Source organism: Tympanuchus pallidicinctus, unplaced genomic scaffold, assembly GCF_026119805.1.
Source record: "Tympanuchus pallidicinctus isolate F22 unplaced genomic scaffold, pur_lepc_1.0 scaffold2, whole genome shotgun sequence".
Lineage (NCBI taxonomy): Eukaryota > Metazoa > Chordata > Aves > Galliformes > Phasianidae > Tympanuchus > Tympanuchus pallidicinctus.
In genome coordinates, this window is record NW_026294721.1 from 20,417,288 (window position 1) to 20,435,173 (window position 17,886).

Genomic DNA, 17,886 nt, shown 5'->3' on the forward strand with positions numbered 1-17,886 from the left:
TGGGAGATTAAAACACACACAGAGCACCATATCTCACTGTGGTTCCTATCAGTGTTCCCCCTCACAGGCAGAGAAATTTAAAATTAAATTGTGAATACTTCACTAGGCAAAAGATAAGGAATCGAAATCTCACAAGAGATAGTTCTCCTCAGATACCCTCTGGCCTCAATCATGTTTTAGAAATATCTGTTAGCTATAAAGTTTACAGACTCTTCATGAAATAACAAAACATCATCATTTCCAAGGTGCAAAATGTCCTCAAAAATTTGGACATACTTTTTCCCAGTCTCCCCCTGATACAAGTGGGAGGCTACAAAATCAGCAGGAATATTTTGTTCATGTGTATCTCATTCCCACATTTCCCACAAGATCTTAGAATTGTGAAAATTCACACCTATGTTCAAATACAATTTAAAGACAAAAAGATTCGTGTCCTCACACTTCAATTCTTCAAATTCAGATCTAATCTAAACTAGCTACCCAGGTTTCTTCTCACAAACTATGGGGAGAAGTGGGTATGTTTAACCAGCTACTCAAGTCATATACACTCCACTCTCTCAGGCTGGGACATACAGCCTGAGGAAGTATTTTCTGAGATGTTTTCTCTCATCAAAAGCAACTGCCCAAATTACTCCTTTAAGTTAGAGTTCTCATTCTTAGAAAACTAATATACAAAAATCCTACCTAAACTATTCATTATAGATTTCCCCAAAGGAAACAACTATTATCAACGATACTTACCATTGTGTCATCAATTTTGTCAGCTGGCTAGCATTCAAATGCTGTGCGGACAATCCATTACAGCTGCTCAGTTTCCATCATTCCTCCAGAAAAAATTCTGACAGAAAATCATTGCATGATGTATTTACAGATCATTTTAATTGCATTAAAAATAATGAATATCTAACAACAAAAGAACTTGTAGATCAGTCTACAATGTTTAGTATACATTAATGTATCCAGTTATTCCATTGTCCAGAATTTCCAACTAGAGGCAGGACAGGACACAACAAATGTTCTAATCCCATTTTCAGCAGGGACTGGCAGCAAAAGGTTAGGTACTGTTCAATTTTCTTCAAAACGAGGACTTTTGGGGCAATTCTTTCAATTTGTAACAAAGGTCACAAGTTAATTTCACATATGTGTTGTCTTCTTCCAGCTCTATTAATATCAGATCAGTAATATACAATACCAGCAGCATTGGCACAGTCTGAAGATACATCTCTAGACATCTACCAAGCATTACACACGTGTATCAATGCCAGAGATGCATCTGGTCAACTTGCATCAGAAAATAAGTCTGGAGGAAAGGCTTTGACCTCATGGCCAATTAAATAGCAAGAAGGCCAAGGTTACAGTATTTCCAGATGGTATGAGCTTCATGAATCTCCATGTGGAAGCGTACCTAGAACTGACAGATGGTAATACTTGTTGAGGTGATGTCTTGTATTCTAAGCAGATGATAAACAACTGAATAACATTAAAACAGCCCCCATCGGTCTTGTATTCATAGCATGTCAAATGGATACATCTGAAATATTCTCTTTATCTGATCTAATATTTAACAGGAAGTCATAAGTCATTGGTAAACTCCCCTCCAATTTGCTCTCCATAATACGTAACATATAATAGATTACAAGCCAACATTACTTTTATATAGCATGCTTAGCACATTCTGAAATATATCAGCACTCTTTTCAGCTGAAGTACAAGATTACTTTGTAAAAAGTTGCCAATTCCTATTTGTTTTCATCTTTTCAACACCATAAGTTGAGAGCTCCAGTATTTTCTTTTCTTTGGCAAAAGCTCTGAAGATTTCTTAAAAGTTTCATAACATTGACAAAATCCCCAAAGCAGCAATAGCAGCACTGCAAAATTTGCTGCTGCTGCTTCTATAATGTCCTTTATATTGAATTAAATTTAATGGTGACTCTGCAGTGTCTCAATAAATATCAGCCTGTATTTGAAATAACATTTGTCTTGTATTTTACATACATTACCTTAATCCAATTTGTCCTTACACCTTACACAGGACAGCAGACAGTAACATAATCCATGTATTTCTGATCCAGGTAAAATCATATGAATGCAAAATCAGTGCATTCAAATGCAATTAAACTAATTTCTGCTACATTTCTGTTTGATGAAGAGCTGATACATTTATTCCTCTGACCAATACCAAGCAGATCAAATTAAATTAAAATGTAGCTTCAATTTTACCATGAAGCAAGAGCACTGTGCATTCATTAGTATGTAAATACAATTACCACAATGATACTGCTTCTGTTGACATTGTATTTAATCCTAAGAGGCTTGAGACATGAATACCCTCTGGTGACTGGACAAATCACATCCCAAGAAATATGAAAGAAGTTTTCCAATCATATTCCCCTCACTTCCAGATAAAGGAGTAATGGAGAAGAACAAGGCTTAGTGTACTTTTGGAAAGAGAGAGATGAGATACTTCAGCACTCACTGAAATTAATGAGAACCTCTCAAAAGAAGGTTGGTTGAGTGCTACATGTTGGCTAAGTGGAAATTCAGCTACTGGTTTATCTTTAATCCCCTTTCAGGTAATCCTAAAGATTCAGCCCTTGCAGAGGTCAGTGTAGTTGGGGATTTGGGACAAGACGGAAATGGGATGAATGCTCAGATAAGCTCTAGAACTACACAGCACTGCGTTCAATGTTTTGCTGAGATTAGCTCTGCTAGAAGTTTCTGAAATAAAATCTTAGAACTTATCCATTATCTCTGAAAGACCAATCTATAGAAATGAAAAATTTATGCTGGGCCTCTGCAGTGTTGACAGGTATTTTAATAGGCCTACACATTGCATTAAAGAACATTTATCAAATTAATTGGTTGGAAAAAGTCAGGGTTTGACATTGCTCATTGGTTGTGAGTTCAGAGCTCACTATGTCATATTAAACAGTACATCTCACTTCAATTTAGAACAAGTGCCAGATACTTATGGAATTAAGAAAAATGTTTTAGCATCAAAGTGGTATTTAAATCTTTAATGCAATGGATTACCAGCTCCATCTCAGAAGAGGCATATGGACATACAAAACATTGTTGCTAAAATGACATTGAAGAACGATCTCCTCTATAAGCATGTGTCACAGCATAGAAAATGAATTAACCTGCTCATAGAAAGCAAAATTATTTGCACTACTACAGGCCTCATTTAAGCAGCACAGTAAGTTCTGGAGTTAATTATTCACAGAAAGTTTGCAGAGTATGATTTAGCTTAACAATAGGAAAAATGTTGATGAGTTAGCTGTCTTCTGAAGAGCTTTCTGACTTAAACAAAATTGGCACTCAAAACTGATTTCAAATACAGAAAAAAAGAGCTTGAGCTTCAACATGAAAACTTTCACATTATATCAGGAAAGACATTCTTAGGAAATTTAAGTGTTCTTGTAGCTTGTTAAATTTCTGGACTACAGAGTATGAATTATTTCTAAAACTGAGTAAAGCTCTTAGCAAGCATTTTCACATTATTTGTAGATGACTCAGTCAGGCCTGTTACATGCAGAACTTATTCCAATACAATTTCAAGAAACACACTTTCACTCATATTATGCAATTTTCCCCACAGCTGACCTCTGACCATGACCTAAGGAAAAACCACATGACCATGCATTTCTATCCCATGCCCATCAATCCCCAAGCCGATAAAAAGGTGTGTTCAATTAATTCAGAAGCATTAGAGAGATTGCCAATGGAGCCCATTTATTCATTATTGCTAACAGCTGCAGCTGAACTCACCAGTAGGTGTGACTTAGCAAACCTTACTCTTGAACCCTTACAACATCAGATCTGACCTTCTACTTCAGCCAGCATAGTTGTGAGTCAGTGAACTACCAGGGCATGCATCGAGAGTACTGGTTTATAGGTAGCTTGTATTTATTTTCTTTCCTTGCATATCAATTGCAGTGAAATAAAAACAGAATAGCTGCATGCTCCATCTTCAGCTTAAGGGGCGCTTTATCTGTTAAACATCAATAGACCATTACAAGATACAGGCAATTAACTTGTCTGCATCTGTGGTATAGGCCTCAGTATTCAAATATCACTGTGAAGATGGGGCCAAACAGGCTAGCTGATTGGTGGGCTGATAGGGTAATGGCTTCCTCATGAAAAGGAGCAGAGAGACAGACTCTGATCTACTTACTCTGTGGTGTCCAGCAATAGAACCCAAGGGAACTGCTTGAAGCTCTGACAGGGAAGGGTCAGATTGGATACCAAGGAAGTTGTCATGGCACTGAGCTGCCAGAGCACAAGAAGCATCTGGACAATATTCTCAGATACATGGCCTGATTTTTGGGTGGTCCTTTGCAGACTCAGGAGTTGAACTTGATGATTCTTGCACAACCTTTCCAACTTGGGATAATCTATGATTTTATACCACAATTCCAAATTGATATGTATCTACTGGAGCACATGGTATTACCTGCACACTGGACTTGGATTCATCCAAACATACAGTGAAAAATATGACACAGTGAGTGAAAACTAAGTCTAAACTAACAGCTTGATCTTCATGCAGCATATTTGTGACTTTCCCTCTAGGTAATTAATAAATCTTTCCCATCTTACTTCATAACTTCTTGACAAGAACAACATACTTTCTGTAAAAAGTCTGAATAACTTTTTCTCTACACAGGCAGGCTATAACTACTCAGTAGGTATCTGCTCTAAACACTGATATATTCGGGGCAGTTTTACAGAGTAGCAAGCAGGGTATTTATGTAGTTTTAGTAAAACCACCTTCTCCAAAAAACTTGCTCCAGTGCATGAACCTGTTCCACCTGGAAGCAGCTGATTAGAGTTTGGGAGGTACTGGTTCCTTCTGAGAGGTCAACAGGTTCCTGAGTGGAAATGAAAGTGTTCAGGGATTTGGCAGAAAGAACTATTTTTATCTTTGGAGCAAAATGAGTTTTCAGTGTAGAGATATGAGAAGTAAATGTATCATTCATATCTGAACAGGTGTTTAAAATCTTATCCTTCCAGCAATATAGTAAAGAAGCTATGCTATTATGTCAGGCTATGCTCCCACAGCAGAATCACTTCTACAGGAGGCAATTCTGAAACATTGCTATCTCTATTTTAAAATAATCTAGCATGGGATCAGAGCAGGAGCTATGGACGTTGTCACCAACAATTTGTGGTGTCCAGGTAGGTGAAGCAAAGATAATCTATATGGCAGTGATAACACAATATGGAACTTCAGCTGAATTCCTTGAAAAACCTAAAGCTTGATTTTAGATGCCTCAAGAAAATACATATTTGAGTCATTGTCTACATCATTTATAATTAATTCAATTGAGAATTCTCCTTGTACATAATCTGTATTTTGAATACCAGCACATTCTGAATATTTCTGTTGGACATTTTAAGGTTCCTTTTCTCATAAAACTTGCATCTAATTCAAGATAAAGACAAGTAAATCAGACCAAAGTCATAGTGCAGTGACTTTCTATATATATGTAAAATATGTAGCTTAAATAGATGGTAAAAGTGCCTCCTCAAGTAATCAAGATAATTACATGACATATTACCAATTCAATGGCTGCTTTAGCAACTGCTAAGTAATTTTTAATATTAGCTTCTTTGTGTTTCAGCTAGCTATGAGCTGCCTGAACTAACAATAGCAGAGAGGATATTAATTTAGCACTGAAGATGCATGCTGTAGTTTGAACCAAATATATCCTATTGTTGTAGAAATACTTGGTGAAATATTATGGCTCCTGTTACTCAGCAATTAAACTCACTGGAAACGTTCTGATGCTTGTCAGAAAACATTAATTTGTAGAACACAAACTGTTTTTTACCAAAATTACCTCTGGCTTGATATGTTCTGGCTGAATGCCAACAGAGCGATGCGGGACATGGAAGCCAGTGGAACCAAAAGTCCTTGATGACCCAGGTGTGCTCATCCCTGGGATTTTCCCACTGTTGAAGCTCCACTCTTTCAGTGGGAATCTTTGGATGAAAAAGCCCAGGACTGCAGCTCTGCAGTGAATCTCAAATCCCTACCTCTAGCTAAAACCAGGAACCCTGGGATTTTGGACAGCAGCTCAGCGAATTCAGCATTCATTTTTTCAGCCAACAAAAATTTGTCAAGAATTTGGGATTCATAGAATACACTTCATGTATAGCTAGAATATTTAATTATCAAAATACATTAATGTTTAAAAAAAAAAAAAAACTGCATGGGAAACGTCCATCTTGGCACTTAAATTAATACAGTTTTAAAATATTAGTCTGGAACTTGAGATCTGGCAGTACCTACCTCTGAGTTTTTCATCAGCTTAATTGAGCTGGCTGGTATCAGTTTCTCACAGCAGGCAACTAGAAGTTATGGCAGAGCAAGAAAATACCTATTGAGAAATGCAGAAAGTCCAGGAGATGCAATAAATCAACTTCAGAATATTTTGTTTATGTGGTGAAGTTTTAATGAAAACTATCTTTGCACACTGCAATAACTAAGCAGTACTAGAACTAGTTCTTGTAGATTTCATCATTCCCATGTTTAGAAGTAATTCATCCAGCTCAAGAACATTAAAATTGTGGAAAGAAAAATCAGGATTGGAGAAGAAACATGGCAGATATAGCAATCAAAACAAGTCACACGCATAACAAAACATTGGTTTTTTTCCCCCTCAGTCTCACTAAGAATCACGGCATACGTACAATCTGTTACAGGATAAATAAAAACTAAGCCTCATTTCTAGAATTTAGCTTTACTAGCAGCCACACACACAAAAAAAAATTGATACCCCAAAAAAATAATTATATGCCACTTCCCCTGAAAGATCACAGCAGACATGCAAGCTTTGCTTCAGACAACAAAAAGCAGACAGTCTCCAGCCTATCCTTTGTGAGGACCAAAGGTATACCTTCTTCAGTACCTAGGCAGCCTCAGATTGAGCCTTGTCTCTGGCGTTTCCTTCATTCCCAAAATGCTCTTTGGCAGGAGTCCTTCCCCTCTTTGCAACCTCTCATGGGCCTTTTCCTTAGGCACCGCTCGGGTATCTGACAGTAGCCACCTTCTGATGCAAGGTTGTTAAACAGGGAAGGGAAAATCAGTGTTACCAGATGGGAAACAATGACAGGATCAGGACACAACCTCTCTGCAGCTTTCTACATTGACTATTACTGTGAAGAAGTAGCTGCTGCATCCCAAGTCTTCGCAGGCAAAATGCCTCCAGGAAATATTGTTATTGATACAGTAGGCAGAATAGATCCTTGACTTTCATTCATACATAAGAGTTGTCTGGAACTTAGAAAAGTGCTTCTGAGTCTCAATCATGGAGCTCTTCCTATTCCTGTACATTCATCTATCTTTGTCCTGCCACAGCCTCTTTCCTCCTCTATAACTTTCTCTTGCCTGACTTTGTTACATTAGTGCTTCTTTTTCTCTCTTTGGCATCTTTCTTTTTATTGACATCCAAAGAATCGTTAGTGTTTTCTGCTCTCAGATGAAGCCCTCTAACTCCCATTTCTCTCTTCAGCCTTCATTCCAAGTGTTATTGTCACTAGAACTGACTGTGACGCCTCTACAGAACAAATCGAAAATACATTCATGGCTCCCCTTCATGTAAAAAAAGAAGAAAAAAACAAAAAACAAAAAACAAACCACCAACCTTGAAAAGGAAGGTCATTCACCTCTACTATTCTCCCTGATATTGTTTCAGTACCTTCTGGAATACTTCCAGCACACACAACTTTGGTTGTGGAGAGCTACTTAGTGTTACATATTGGTGAAAGCTGAATTCTGGTATAGAAATAAGTTTTGCAAAAATACTTTGCAATAATACTCTTCCCCAGGATAGTAATAATAAGGTCATGTTTGGCAGATCTCCTTGCACTGTTACAGTTGGTTTTTTTTTTTCCAAAACTTTCAGGAGTTACCGGATACAAAAGAATTACAGATGAATTCCAATTCTTATAATCCACACAGCATCATTACCTTAATTAAATGGCTTAAGAGTGAGAATCTCAATATCAAAAGGTGCCAGCTTGCTGCCACCTGTAAAGGACAGACACAACGAAAAATATTAGAGGAAAATAATTTTCTTAGGGAGATCATTTGAATTATGGTGAAGTATATATTTGCAAAAAAACTTTTTCTGAAATCTTTCCAGTGTTTGTTACCTCTGTGATCAGGGTGTTGGCAGCCATCCACCTGGCCAGCACAGCTGGGTCTCATTAAACAGATTCTACACAATCCTTCAAACTCAGTACGTTAAAACACGACCGAGCAATACCAGCCCCTTCTCATTAAAATTACACAGAAAAGAGACCATCACTTGATGTGAGTTTTAGGATGCTTACGCTAAGATCTTATCTAAAGGACAGGATTATTAGCAGGCACAAATTTCAAGAAATGCTGCCACAGTGTACACATTCAAATTTACTTTGCTGAGAGACTACTCCCTATATACATATGCCACCACGGCTTTTTCCAGAATGCCACAGCAGAAAGCTTTGCTAGGCAATGGTAGTCAACATGCTGCTCTTTCATTGCCTGGGATATAGCCATTACTCTCATCATCTAAAAGCTTTAGATATCATTGTCCTGTATGTGATGTTGTCAAGGGCTGGATGTCGCTACCGCTTCCATCTTTCTCTGCTTCCTAATCAGCAGTCATTGTTATTTAATATTGTGCCTGCCAAGTGTCAAAAGCAACCTAGAAGACTTATTCTAAGCTGTGTTTTTCATTTCTACATGTTCAGCTCAAATTCCAGTTATGCTGCAACTTAGAATTTTGTGTTGCAATACGATGCTCTTCTTGTAGAGCCAAACCTAGTATCTAGTACAGCCATGCCATGTGGAGAGCCCTAAACTTAGCAAACACAGCTCAACATCCAAACATCCCAGAAATAGTTTGTGCGGTTCACTGGCTCCAAGCTGGTTCCAGTGATGAGCAGTGTGAGTTTTGTTATGGCTGTAGATGTGGGAAAAAATCATGGGCCCTATGTCCTTTCATGGTCACTTCTGTAAGTTCTAACAACCACATGTAACCAAGAGTTTGGCTTCTTCTTTCATCACCATCTCATTTTACATAACCAGTTAAACATTACCATTTAACAACTGCCTTATTGTTACTGCCTGTGCAAAAGGACTAATTAGGCTCTAGGAAACTTCTGCAACGGAAGACAAGTCAGTCTTAACAGATTTTTCAGGACAACCTGTCTTCTGGTACTTGTTTTGCATAGAAATTAAAGGAAACTACATTAAGAGACGTGTCACATGAAACAGTAGTCTGCAGTTCATAGGAAAGGATCCTCTCTTATTCTCTTGATGAGAATGTGAAAAAATATCCTCCACTAATAACCACAACACAGAACTCCAGAATAGACTGTTCAGCTAATAAATTAGAACTTGCTCTTGGAAAAATGTTTATTTATTTTGAGTACATGCTTTTCATTGTCCTCTCTGAGAAAACTGGAGTTTGTTTTCTGCTCACCATTTGCCAATCTGATTTGCTCAGCTCAAAAATTGCTGACCATTTTGCAAGTATGTGAGGTCTCCCATGACCACTGGGATGTCCATGGAGTAGAGCCACCCTCTGAAGGCAACTAGCCACTGCTACACGATTCATGCTCCTACTGGGAGTTTTGTTTCTAGAATCCTGCCCAGTTACTTCTGACAAGCTGGTTGTGCTGTAAGTGCTGCAATGTAACTAAAAATGAGGAGGTTTTGCATCATTTTCTATAAATTTTGAAACACTGAGCCCTGTCATTTCTTTAGCCCCCAAGGGAAGTCCATCATAAAATCTACAGATTGCACTACTCTAATGGTAAATTTTCCCTTTTATCTGGGCAAATAGCCAGGCTATGAAGCTTTTCTTGTCAAGAGGAACTAATGGCTGCCTCTGTCATTTTTTTCCCCTTCAATTATTTAAGCTTTCCCTACACTCAGGTTGGCTTCTTGCTGGCAGCACTGTGGACTGCGTCTATTAATCATTGACTGTCATTGTATTTTAAAAGCGGGAAAGTGAAAAGATTGCCTAAGAATAAAAATAGAAATTTCCTGTTTTTTCCTGACAAATAAATGATAGCTATATTTTTCCCAGCTTTACACTGTCTTCAAATATGCTTTCCCATTTTCCAAATAAAAATAACATTCTAGACACACAAAGCAAATTGGCTGTTTCCAGAAAGTCCACATTTCAGGATGTCCTTTCTCCTGTCCTGTCAAGGTTTGGTAGTCTTTACTAAAGCTTTGGAGTCCTTCCCTGCAACCATCTCTAAAAGAGTATCAAGGAAAAAGGACTATGTTCTCAATGTTTTATTGGAGGCTTAGCCTCCTAAATCAATGAGAAGCCATTTCTATCAGTGGTAAAACTAACCTACTTAATTATTTGCCAGGAAAGCTCTCAGCACTCTATATTCTTAAACCCTCCCTCCTATCTTTGTCCAAACTGACCTCTTCGCACCACAGTCAGGATCCTCCTCTGCAAGCCCTCCCAGTTGGCCTTCTCAATGAAGAGAGCATAAGGACATTCCAGGCCCATACTCTTTTCCTGTACACTTGGACTTCCCACAGCTTGTCATCCTCACAGCTCTTCCTCTTCCTTAGCTGTGTGCTCCTCTGGAAACTGCAAGCATGACTGAATACTTCACTGTGCTGAAAGACACAATAAACCATAAGGGCATTTTTTTTTAAAGAAAGATAAAGCCCATATCAACTCAGACAACAGAAAAACACTTGAGCTTCTTCCTCAATATAAACTCTCAGTTTTGCTTTTGAGAGACTGAAAAGCCACTACAAGCAGAAAATCATATCAAACTGCTTCTATTCACTGCACACTGTTTTGCACTTACAAAAACTATTGCCATGTGCCTGACCCAGTCACTCAAAAAAAAAATGAATTCGTATGTCTCACTCTGCCTGATGCTTTCCTGTAGGGTCCAAGAAATGAGAATTTCAGATAAAATAACATCCTATAAAGAAATGGCCTGTTGAGTAAGTGTAATGAAAATACTCCTTGAGTTGCAGCGCATTCTGACAGACACAAAAGTCAGCTCTAGCTGATGGAAATAAGACAGATGCTAGGACTCAAAGGAGCTGAACCAATATGGCTAAAATATTTTGTAGTCAATGTAAAATTGGTTAGGACCTAAGGAATTTGATCTCTCTTGTTTCATGAAAAATGAAATATACAGGTGATGCTTTCTCTGCATTTTATTCTATGGAAACAGAGTATAAGAATAGAAAACATTGTGAAAATCTTTCCAGGAAAAAGAACTTGCCATGCATAGGGTTTAATATTGACTTTATGCTCTGCAGTACGTTCATATATTTATATGAGTAATAAGTTACCTTTATTACCACCAAGTTTAATAACGTGTATGTTATCACATATTATTAAATATTATTACATACTTGCTATAATACTTACATGAACATAATATCATAAATTACCTGAGAAATGTCTGTCACTCATGGCTTTAAATATATTTGCTACGCTGCACTGAGATGTTTACAATTTAAATAATCAGCAATAGTGCATAAGAATGCTTTTTCTTTTCTGACTGCTGAAAAAAAAAAAAAAAAGAACTTTGAGGTATCTGTGTCGGTCTACAGCTGAGGAATATTTTCTGCTCCCTGTTTTCTGGAAATTATAAGCAGAAAAATTCTGTCATTTTGCTACATTATTCACAATAGCCCAAAATAAGGTCTGCTGAGTAATGGTGTTGGTGCAGACAATTTGATACATACAGAAAAGATTTGGGGTTTTGTATTTTAACTCAGATTATCTCCAGTCTAGCTCCATGGTGTAAATGCCACAGATTGCCATTCACCTTAATATCACCTGAAAGGAATCCAGTTCCTGCACTCCCAGACTCCACAGAACACCAGTAAACAGGAACAACTGGGAGAGAGAATGTCAGAAGCGCAGTTCAACCAAAACTGAAGCACTAACACAGGTGCACCCATTGTACCTTAGGGGTGCCTATTGCCATTTCTGACTTGTAAAAGTTAATCCACAAATGAAAAGACAACTCTGTTCCAAACTATCCATTGATTTGTTAACCATCACATGGCTGTTTTCATAAGGGAAAGCAAGGCAGCTGGGACAAAAAGATATCAATGTAAGTATCCATTGAGTCATTAATTCAATTACAGCACAAGTATGACAGCAAAATAACTCACACTTAAGAAAACTAGAGCTGATTAAACCTAATCCTGTTTATCCGGAACAATCATAAAATTAAATCTCCATTACTAAGAGAAAAGAATGTCTCCATTGATCATTTCAATCCTTACCAGAAACACAGCAAGTCACTGAAATATGATAGCTGTGAGCTGCAACTTCTTTCTGTATTGTTGCAAAATCTCAAGCAAAGAGTTCAGAATTAAATGATATCATGCCTTTGACTGTAATACCTACCTAAGACTATAACTTAACATTGTGAGATTTCACCATTGTCAAGCAGTTGTGACACCATGGTAGTCTGGAATTACAGCCAGTTATGTGCTCAGCAGAGTGTCTGCCCAGTCAATTCTCAGCTGCATGTTTCCTCTGGATAGCAGCAAATGAGCTCTGTGACATCCTTAATACAAAGGCTGAAAGTTTAATTCATTTCTAAATGCAGAAAACCCCTTTGGGAAACCTTTGGCTTCCCACAGTATTACCAAACCATGCCCAGGTTACTTACCAAGCAGCTCCCCAAAGCCTGATGGAGCAGCAAGGCCAACAACCTCAGCACTTAGGCTGGGCTCGCAGTGTTTTGTACAGGAGACACATGCCTTCAGAGGGAAAGGTCAGAGCCAAAAAGCTGGTTTATATCTGAAAACAAAAAGTACAAAAAGGAGCACTGTTAACGCAAACACTCTGCTGTGCAAAGCAGTGCTACAAAAAATTCACTGCTTGCATAAGAAACACAGTTCCTCAGGGAGCCACAAGGTAAACTGCCCCTGGGGGGAGATGGGGAGGATAGCAATTTGCAGTGCCAATCTGCTCTCGTGGATTCAATAACACAGGGTGAATTGAGCACCTTATATGGATTGAAATGCTGTTTTCCTGGTGAAAATCTCAACATGGTCTGATGCAGCTGTGTTATAAGAGTATTAAAACCAATCATCTCAAAAGTAGTAAATTTAAGTCCATTGTCCTGGCCAAACTGTGACTTGGTAACTTAGATTATTCCAAGTTACTTAGTTTAACTCTTCCTTCTTTAAGATCCCAGGTACTGAGATCTGTAGGGACCAACAGAAGGACCCAGAGATGACACAGTTCCACCCAGACTGAGGCTCAAGCCTACCTTACCCTTCTAGTCTCTTTTGCTTCCATCCTCCCTGTGAGGTGAGGAGGTACTACAGCCCAGATCTCAGCTCCCTTACAGCTCACAGACAAGGAGATAATGGATGTAAACTTACTGCTAACACCACTCAATCCTCAGCACCATCCTTGACATCCTGGCTTCTAAACATCCCCAGGCAGAATTATTTTCCTAGCAATGCAACTCTCAGAAACCATACAGCTGAGTGATCTAAATTAGCAATTATGGTTTAAAGGATTAAGTAGCAGCTAAAGAAGGATCATCCTCACCAGGAGTTAGAGCCTTAAATTTCTCTGCCTAGTCTTTGCACAAGAAAACTCAGTAGGCCTGCAAATTAAATCTAAGTCTCCAGACCCCCTCACTCATCAGACCATTCATCAGACCATTCTCTCATTGAGCTTAAGAGAATACATAATGTGTATTTGGGCTAAAGAAACCCAGAAAGGAAATCCATTTTGCTTTTTATTTCATTATTATACACAATATTTTTTTAACAAACTCCAGTAACAAATTGCAGCATGAATACTCTGCACAAAACTGCAAAGCCATAAAAACTACAGCAGTTATAAGAATCTGTGGGGTAAATATATTCACTGACTGCTTGCAGCACCCAAAACAGTGGGCAGCCAACAAAAGAACCAACCATCCTAACCGACCTGACCCACAGGGAAATGTCTTTCTAATGCAGAGTTAGCGATTTGTTTAACTGCATCTGTGCCAGCTAGACACAACCTAGCAGGAAGCTGACGGCTTCATCTCAGCTCCAGCTGTGCTCTGTCTCTCATTGAAATCAATGGGATTGCTCATGTTCTCAGAGGAAGGCACTTTTCCCAAGTTTGCTTGATTTTTATGTGCTTTCACAAGACAAAACAGAACAAGAAAAAAAAGAATTGGGGTGTAATGAAAAGCTCCAAACTCTTTTCACTCTTTTCTTAACTTGAGTTTCTATTGTTTCTATTACGATTCAGAAATTTGGGGTTCAGCTCCCATGTATGCCCCAAAAGTGCTTGAACATCTCCAGCCTCCCTCCTATTAACTGGAGAGGGCCAAAGAAAAACCAGTGCAGTAAGTTTGCATGCTCCAAGTGGAAGCACAGCTCTACTGCTGCACAGGAGGAAATTTATTATTGTTAGGTTTTTGCTGGTAGTTGGACACCTTAAAGGAAAGCTTTTACTTAGACAATCACCTTTATAAAAGATTCAAAGCCATCCAACCTGGCACCAAGACAAACAGAAGAAAACACTGTCTCCTGGGAGCTGCCAAAAGTCTCCTGAAGGAAACCTAAACAAGGAGTGACTGTACCCACAGGCAGCTCCGGCGTGAGAAAATGGTATTGTTAAATTGCACATTCAGCACACTTATCTGCTGCCGAAAGCACAAAAAACAGGAAGAGGGATTGGTGTGCTTGAAGAAGCTGGTGGTGAGTGTTGGAGAACTTGTCTGCTGCATGTTGCTGTTTCACCCAGCCTCAAAAGCAGAGCATAAGAGGAGATGGTACACAATCCCACCCCAACAGCAGCCTTTGATGCAACCATAAGCATGCGGCTGGGAATTCTGATGCTTTTTTTTTTTTTCTCTTGGTCTTTACACTGGTGAAAAGGCAGATTATGGTGCCATTCTTTATAATCCAAATATTTCCAGGAATCATAGAATAGTTTAGGTTGAAAGAACCTTAACTTGTTCCAACCCTCTGTGAGTGGGACACCTTACAAGGGGTTTCCAGAGACCCATCTTATAATGAATAATATAGAACTCAAGAAGCAGGCTTACTGAGCTTATTAAATGGCTTACGAGATATGATTAACTGCTAAGAATAGGAGAATAGGTCTCACTATTCTTGCTTACGTAGGAGAAAAAATAATCATTTTACAGCAGCAATGACCCAGATGACAGATTTCATTTGAGGATAAAGATTATTTCAAATTAGAATTCCCCCTCAGATGATGATAGTTGTCTCCATAATTCTTCAGAGAATGTTTTTACATTCTGGCTGCCTGAGGGCCTTCATAACACTTCAGAGCACAGCACTCACTGTGCCACTGTGGCATGGTAATGGTTGCAAAACATGTCTGTGATGGCATTTGGTAATAGGGTACTGCATGCTCCATCAACTTACAGAAATCAGTATTAGCTACAGTAGACTAGAGACAGAAATCCACTGCCATCGTTTCTGTGGCAGAGCAACTAGATTCGTATAGAGTAACTCTTCTGCTCTCAGTGCTTGTCTTCAAGATTAAGCTCTTTGTTCTAGACTTGGAGCAGGTGGAGAGCTTCCTTTTCTCCCAGCATAGCTGTAGTATCAAGAGCAGGATGAAAAATGATGGCAAATATTAACTAAGGCTAAAAAAAGTGACAGCTGCTCTTTCAGAACCCCTGCAGGTTTTTTTGTTTTGTTTTGTTTTGTTTTTTTTTAAAAAAAAAAAAGCCTTGCAAGCTTTTGTGTTGTTCTTTTCTTTCCAGCACTGAGAAAACAAATTAATGTTGCTATTAGAATTACACTCCCCTGGATCTTCATATGTTAAAATAAACTTGCAATGTCAATAAATCACATGAACAATGGAGTTTAAATGGGTCTATTTTCTACTAACATAAACAAATCACAGTAGTGATTTTATTTTTCATGCGCACAAATAAATATATATATATATATGTAATCAGGTTGTTAAGTCTTATTCATTAACAACCTTGCAGCAGGAATATTTTGACTCTTCTATTTCAAATTTAATTACTACATGTGCAGCAGATGCAGTTCACTTTGAAGAAAGCACTCATGAAAACACTACACAGTGTATGGCCACGCTTAACCCACTGCAGACATGTACATGCTCACTCCATTCAGCCTCCCCCTAATTGCTGCTGTAGTTATAGATCTAGGACTACTTGCCACAACAACCTATGCAAAAGCAATGGCATGGACACTTAGAGAGAAACATCTCAGACTTCTATTCCACCTTCTCCTTTACTTTCTGGCTTTTCTCTGGATTTCAATTCCTCAGTGAGAGTGCAATGTGTGCTCTTTGCTGCTATCAGCATTTTCCAGAGCCAGCTGCCATCTGATATATCTCAAACATTCTCACCATGAGGAACTTTACCTTGCCTGCCATCACTACCTAGACATATCTTTTGAAGGCCAAAGCTTAGAAGCACTGGGAAGAAGCACAGGGAGGAGCCATGCCACCACCTCCTGCAGGTGAGCATGGCAGGTAGAAGGGATGGGGAGGACTCATGGGGACCAGGGGAGAAGGGGAGCAAAGCGACAGCCCCAAGACAGCACAGAGACAGAAAAGCCAAAAGTGGTTGATCAAAGCAATGAGGACGAGAGGCAATGGGCACAAGGTGGAGCACAGGAGGTTCCCTCTGAACACTGGGATCACTTCTGTGCCGTGTGGGTGATGGAGCACTGGCACAGGCTGCCCAGAGGCTGTGGGATCTCCCTGGAGGTCTTCAAAAGACATGTGGACATGGGACTGGGCACCCTGCTCTGATGTCCCTGCTTGAGCAAGGACAGCGCACTGAATAAGAAATTAAAAAAGCATGCCTATCTTGTTGTAACTATGGATCACCTTTAAGGATGATGTGGGACCATAGAACAAAACTGCTGTCAAAGGACCATGATTTATTTTTAGCTAAGGTTAGGAGGTCCATCAATAAGACAAGGAAATAAAGAGAGCTCATCTCATGGATAAGAAAGTGAACGTTGCTCTGTAGGGAGGAGGGAATTACCCTTTATCCTGGCTTCCACTATCGACTCTCTAGGCTGCTAATTAAATCCTTCAGATTTTTCATGGTTGATCATTAATTGTAGACTCTGCATTTGATAGGCACCTGATTTGAAAGTCTGCAGCTTAAAACATACATAAGCAAAACAACTCCCAGCTACCACTGACAGCGATAAAAATTGCTTCTCGTTCTTGGTGTCTAATACCAGTTACTTGGAAAAAAATGCAGTCCTTGGTATCTCAGAAAGGGCATTCAAGATTAACAGATATTTTTGGTATTAACAAGTAAGCTTCAGTAATGAAACTTTCTCTGGGTTGAGTATTAGGAAAATGAGTTCAGATTTTGGAAGGCTTATGTACTTACTCTCTTCAGAAAATACATGGGAAAAATTGAGGAGAAGAAGACTGCACCTACCTGCAGAGGCTGAACAGTGAGTGAGTAGCAAGTAAGCACTGAACGCACACTGACCAACAGCTGAACGCTGCTCATTAAGTGAACACCTCTATTCAGCACTGTTGAATCATACCTGGTCAGTTAACTAAAGGCTGCTGTAAATTACATGTGCAACAAGGTAAAATTTAAAGCAATACAGACAGAGTTGAATGTTAACTGTGTAATCTTGATATTGAATATTCCTGTTGTGGATTCAGCAGCATGTTATGTCCCTGTGTGTCTTCTGAGTGTGCGTGCATGTGCACATATGTATGTGTGTACATCCATCTATGAGAATTCTGCAGGAGAAAAGAGGTTCCTTTTAAGTTTCCAGTAGAAAGTAAGATAAAAATAATTTCCATGCCTTCATCGTTATTTTAGCTACAAAGAATCTTTCAATCAAGTGACATAGGAGATAAAAATAAAGATGTG

At 38.8% G+C, this 17,886-nt stretch overlaps 1 long non-coding RNA gene across 2 annotated transcripts; it reads right to left on the reverse strand.

Moving 5' to 3' along the window:
* Positions 1-1,338: 1,338 nt before the first annotated feature.
* On the reverse strand, positions 1,339-13,486 carry LOC128080451 (uncharacterized). 2 transcript variants are annotated; one of them, XR_008206687.1, is made up of 8 exons: positions 13,290-13,486; positions 12,679-12,809; positions 11,821-11,891; positions 10,442-10,642; positions 9,480-9,695; positions 7,979-8,038; positions 6,299-6,386; positions 1,339-1,411 (listed from the first exon to the last, which is right to left on the reverse strand). It is a non-coding gene; the product is annotated as an uncharacterized LOC128080451 (long non-coding RNA). The 2 variants fall into 2 exon arrangements; XR_008206686.1 differs by lacking the exon at positions 11,821-11,891.
* Between the last annotated feature and the right edge of the window lie 4,400 nt (positions 13,487-17,886).